A 6,000-nucleotide genomic window follows, 5' to 3' on the forward strand; every position below is an offset into this window, starting at 1 on the left:
AAGTAAAAGGTCACGAGAGTGGATAATGAGGGTGAATATAAAAAGAACAGACTGATTGAGGGGGCGGGATACATTAGACTAAACAACTCAAGTCTAAAATTAAGTACACACCCAATTTAATATCCTCAGAATTGGAACAGTTGTGACCAACACAGAATTGATATCCAAATATAACTAATCACAAAAAAATAAAAAATAAAATAAATAAAAACAAAAAAGCAGGGGCTTGGGATATGCCACGGTTAGCAGAATGTTTACCTAGTGTGCAGGAAACCCTGGGTTCAATCCCATAACACATACACCAGCAAGGTAACACATGCTGCAACCCCAGCTACGGGGAAATGAAGACAAGAGGATCATCCCCAAGAGTAGGGAGTTGGTGGGCCGCCCTCTATACAATGAGACCCCATCTCGAAAAATATAAGTAAATAAGTAAACACTCGGTAAAGAATGAGAGGACATCTGAGGGGACATTTTCAGGGGCAGAGAAAACAGTGCTGACTGTACGGATGAGAACACGAGAAAACACACGAACGACTGGGGAGACGGCCACCCGAAGGAAGGGCACAGTCACGGTCTAAGACAATCAAATCTCCAGAAGACGTCCACGTGCTTCAGAAACAGATGAACCAATGCCAAGTTAGTGTCGCCCGACAGATCTCCACCTGTCTGCCCCAGCTCAAGAGTTCTAATCTAAGCATGGTGGAGTTTCAAGAGAAGTCTCGTGCCTGTGCATCGAAACACACTCATAAGAATAGCCACGGGCCCAAAAGTACAACAATGTCAAGCAACCAGAGCTTCCAGGGACTAAGCCACTACCTAAAGACTATATATGGACTGACCCTGGACTCTGACCCCATAGGTAGCAATGAATATCCTAGTAAGAGCACCAGTGGAAGGGGAAGCCCTGGGTCCTGCTAAGACTGAACCCCCAGTGAACTAGACTATGGGGGGAGGGCGGCAATGGGGGGAGGGTTGGGAGGGGAACACCCATAAGGAAGGGGAGGGGGGAGGGGGATTTTGCCCGGAAACCAGGAAAGGGAATAACACTTGAAATGTATATAAGAAATACTCAAGTTAATAAAAAAAAAAAATTATTGTTACATAAAAAAAAAAAAAAAAAAGAATAGCCACGGGAGCATCAAAACACCAACACACCAGATGCTATCCACTGCTGGGGAAATGGACAAATAAACTGTGGCCTTTCCACCCAATGAAATATTAAAAACAAAAACAATGTGAACAAGTGAACTACAGCAGGAGTAAGCACAGTACGGATGGCCCTCCAGCAGGTCACTGGAGCATGTATCTATCTGCCAGATGTATTTAATTTCCCACCCCTTACCTAAAAAGCACTCCGTCCCTCTTGCCTGCTCTCTAACACCGATTTGTTTAGGATTTATACACGGTTTTTGGTGCCATGTGCTTACACTTAGGTTTAGTCCCAGGAGAGAAGGAACAGGGGAGGGGTCAGGGTGTTTACTTCCTAAGCTGTTTCCCAGCAGGGCTGTGTTCTTCAACAAGTCACTACACATCTCAAGGTAGCTGATACTGAATGGCTCACTGGCTTTGGGTCTGATAACTAATCCTGTCCCTCCACAGGATTAGTAACATGACAAACTGACTTAGAGTCCATGTTCATAAATTATCCCAAACGTACAAAAAAAAAAAAGAAAGAAAGAAAAAAAATAGTGTATTTTGAGTGTGCCGTCTGCCTTCTCTTGGACTCTGAATTTATATAAAATTCAGAATTTATATAAAAATAAATATTTGATAAATATAGCAATGAAGAATACATACTGAAAGACAACCGTCGATTCAATTCAAGATACTGGCAGCCTTCAGAAGACAGATGCGCTGATGGGTCCTCCTTTGTGTTGTCTTTCTCTTCCCAGGAAATACAGAGACTTTGAAATATTGTAAACAAAAATGAAATTTTGAAAAATGGACTCCTGAGATCTCAGTGGAGACATTTCCAGAGAAACCTCCCTCACATAGCAATCCCTCCTCCTCGTCTGTCTGCCTGTCTTATCTCTGAATCCTATGAGGGGAATAGCATGAAGATCCTTTTTATTAAGCCAACACCTTTGCCTGATTTTTTCCCTCCACTTGCCAGTAGCCTCACACAGACACACAGACACACAGACACACAGACACAGACACACACACACACACACACACACACACACACACACACACACACACACCTTGCAACAATGACTTGACTTGGATCCCCAGCTCCCTGGACCTTCTCAGCACCCTGATTACACCTAGAAGGCAGCAATGGGAGGGAGGTTTGTGTGTTAATGTGGGCATCTCCCTGAAATTGGGAAAGTGTGCAGCTGACCACAGAATCCCCAGGCTAGGCTAGAGTGTTTGTTGGTGAGATGAACATCAACCTGAACACAGCAGCAGCAAAGCTACTCTCTGGGAGGGTTGTTTCTAGATAGAAGAGACTGAAAAGAATACAGGATTTTTTTTTCTCAGTCTACCTTTGCTTTAGCAATGTGAAGCTAACGATAAACATTAGTGTTGATGACCCACTTCTCATAGATAATCGTGTGGGCACCATAAGGCCAAACGCTTCATGTCTCTGGGCAAATTAATTTTCTGGAAGAATTCTGTCAGAGATTATGAGAAATGCCTGGTTTTAGTAACCTCCCATCCAAGCCTAAGCATTTAGTAGAACTCTATTCTCTATTTAATTTTAAGTTGGGCTGAACTCCACGGTACAAGGCACATCAACCTCAAATCGTCTTCAACAGTGATGTTCCAAGGAATTCGCTTAAAAAAAAAAACTCCTAAAAAATCCAAAAACTGACCTCAAAATTCAGTTTTACCATATACGTGGACAGCATTTTCGATGCACTGTCCGAGTAACCTCCTCGGTGAGACTGTCTAAAGTGGACAGGTCATTTCATATCACTCCCACCAGATCCCAGGTGCCTTTAACTGCCATTTGAAGACAGGCTACTCTGAAAAATCTTATTTTTTAGATACAGTCTGATTCCTAATCAACGAGGTCCTGAGATGAAAAAGACCATCTCACCGGTTTCCCGCTCTGCCACTACCCCATCTCTATCCCAAAACAGACGCCCCACTGCGGCCTGCTGAACTGGATTGAACTCCTACATACTTATCCCTGACTCCAGATGGGCTTCCATGCGCCGTGTGATGTAACCCTCCCCAAAGACGTGTTTTCACTCTTGATTTTGGCTTTCCGATCGAAACTCCGGATGAAAATATTTTCCTTCAACTGGCTGAGCTTTGGAAACTGAAGAAGGTGTAAATATGACTCTCTTAAGGATGCCAAGATTTCATTCCAACTCTCCTGATCAATAACCGCGTCTAAAAGCTAGCTAGCGTTCCTTCTTGGACAATGACCTTAACGTTTAACAAAGTTAACAAAGAGAAGGCATGCATTACAAAGGAATCTGCCTAACGTTTATTAATAGACAGTTAAGGATAAATGTTAAGGTCTTCTTGGGGGCTCCCAGAGACTGAACCACCAGCCAAAGCTCACACAAGGGCTGGACCTAGTCGCCCCCAAACCCCGCATATAAGCAGGTCTCCCAACAATTGGAGTGTAGGCTTACCCTGACTCTGTTGCCTGCCTGTGGATCCTGTGCCCCTAGCTGGCCTATACTGGCTGGCCTCAGTGGAAGAGGGTATATATAGTCCTCCGGTGACTTGAGGGGCCAGGTTGGATCGGTACCCAAGGCAGGGTTGGGGGGCGAACCCGCTCACCTGGCTCTATCCCAGAATCCTTTCTGCCTCCCGGATGTCCCACCACCTACTTCCTGCCTAAGCCTCAGGCCTTTTTGATTGACAAGTAATGCATCCATGCAACACTCAAGATACTCTCTGCACTACCGGTCACTTCTCTTTTGCCTACTGTATTCTTCCGCTCTTATAAGACATGGAGGGGAAAGGACCGTTCCGGACTGTGTATAACATTGTGTCTCATCGAATGGGTCACGGGTTTTCGTTAACATGACATTTTGGAACGTGGCTCTGGTCAAAGCATTAACCTAAACAATTGAGTTATAAATTATTTTCCTCATAAATACACTGTTACTCAAATCAATAAATACTGAGACAGTAAGATGTATCTCTGACAGCAGCAGGACGCCAAGAAGCCACACACGGGTGTGGGAAGAGTTGTGAGATCACTTTACCCGGTGCTCCCGAGCGCACGGCTAACATTAAGCCTACGCTCCTCAGGCAGAATCCTTAATGCCTGTTAGTGAACTGATTATTCTGAGTTCTCACCATGAACCTCGAATATCATCAGTTCTATTCCCAAGTACAAGTAAGCTCCCCTCCATCCCCACCACTCCACCCCTCTGTTTCAAGAGCACCCGGTGTATACCTCCAACACACTGTCCTGTTTAGATCTAAGACTGTGAACGCCTTGATGACTAGGACTCCTGCACCTCTGTCATTCAGTATGGCGTAAGACGTGCAAAAGATTCAGTACGCATTTGCTCAGCAAATAAATGTCTCTCCTTCTTGGGTTCCTTGCTGGAAAGTTTACACATATATAGGTTAGCCACAGGAAAGACTCACCTGTCATGTCTAAGCTCAGCAAAGGTGGACTAATGGTTGACTGGTCAACAGCTGTGTCCTAGAACAAGGGAGAGCACTGTGGTTAAAAAGCATGTGGATTGCATGTGCCCATCAGGTTTTCAAAGAATGGCTCCCCATCTTAGGGTTTCACTGCTGTGAGCAGACACCATGACCAAGGCAATGCTTATAAAGGATGACATTTAATTGGGGCTGGCTTACAGGTTCAGAGGTTCACTCCATCATCATCGTGGCAAGAAGCATGGCAGCATCCAGGCAGGCATGGTGACAGAGGAGGGACTGAATGTTCTACATCTAGATCTGAAGGCAGGAAGTGAGGAGACTGACTTCCAGAGGCAGCCAGAAGGAAGGTCTCAGTCCACACTGGGCAGATCTTAGGATGGGAACCCTGAAAGCCTGCTCCCAAAGTGACACACTTCTCCAACAAGGCCATACCTCCTAATAGTGCCTCTCCCTGTGCACCAAGCACATATTCAAACACATGAGTCTATGGGGACATTTCTATTCAAGCCATCACACCAATCTTTCCTAGCTCGTCTAATTTTCCTAGCGGTCTGAACTCAGATTTCCCCTCCCAGCATTCCCCTTTCCCTGTCGCATCTCACTAATAGTGACTGAGTTAGCATTCCATCATTCTGACATAATATATGATCAACTTTATAAGGGAAAATTTTTGAAAGAAAGGCAAGGAGATGTGGCTATCTCGGACATGAAGGAGAGAAGGGATCGGGGCTCTGATATCCCTTCAAGAATGTTCCCCTTACAATTTGATATCCCTTCAAGAATGTTCCCCTTACAATTTAATTTCCTTCCACTAAGCCTAGACTCTTCCAACAATGCCATATTCTGAGGGTCAAGTCTTTGATGTATTAGGTCATCAGGGAACAAATCCAGATCTGTAGCATGGCTTCCTGACTGATTGCGTGCCTCTGTTCTTTGTTTTCCTCCGGTGGGTGGCCTTCAAAGGTCTAACCTTCTCTCCTCATTCTATCCCTTATTTCTTCTGTCTTCTCCATGCCCTCCCAGTCTCCTTTTGCTTATGTGAGATATATAAAAGGAAGCATAAATTACCCAGTCATGGTGACTTATGCCTATAGTCTCAGCACCAAGGAGGTTAGGGCAGGAGGACTATCATGACTTTGAGGCCAGCCTAGGCTACACCGTGAGTTCCAGGCTAGTTCAGATGCTATCTGAATACAAACCTTTGGGGGAAAAAATATAAAGTATGTCCTCATGGTCATTTCTCTAGCAACCATTCAGCTTACAAATTCAGACAGCTCCGTTATGATTATAACTGAATTCTTTCTTTAATATAATGGTTTACAGGTTTTGTTTTCTCACTTTTTTTGAGACAGAGTTTTTATACATGTAGTCTTGATTGGCCTCAAACTCACAGAAACCCTCCTACCTCAG

At 44.5% G+C, this 6,000-nt stretch overlaps 1 protein-coding gene across 6 annotated transcripts in view; it reads right to left on the reverse strand.

The window, feature by feature from the left end:
- Positions 1-3,767, reverse strand: part of Prim2 (DNA primase subunit 2) — a 212,133-nt gene extending 208,366 nt beyond the window's left edge. Inside the window, exons 1-3 of one of the 6 annotated variants that reach the window (XM_039083201.2) lie at positions 3,597-3,757; positions 3,137-3,274; positions 1,801-1,907 (exon numbers count right to left, since the gene is read on the reverse strand). The gene's annotated coding sequence lies outside the window, so the exon portion shown is untranslated. Of the gene's footprint in view, positions 1-1,800; positions 1,909-2,207; positions 2,271-3,136; positions 3,275-3,596 lie in introns of those variants that run through there. The other 5 variants (NM_001024762.1, XR_010054582.1, XM_017596335.3 and 2 more) reach the window with 5 other exon arrangements.
- Between the last annotated feature and the right edge of the window lie 2,233 nt (positions 3,768-6,000).

The sequence above is a fragment of the Rattus norvegicus genome, chromosome 9, assembly GCF_036323735.1.
Source record: "Rattus norvegicus strain BN/NHsdMcwi chromosome 9, GRCr8, whole genome shotgun sequence".
NCBI classification, from domain to species: domain Eukaryota; kingdom Metazoa; phylum Chordata; class Mammalia; order Rodentia; family Muridae; genus Rattus; species Rattus norvegicus.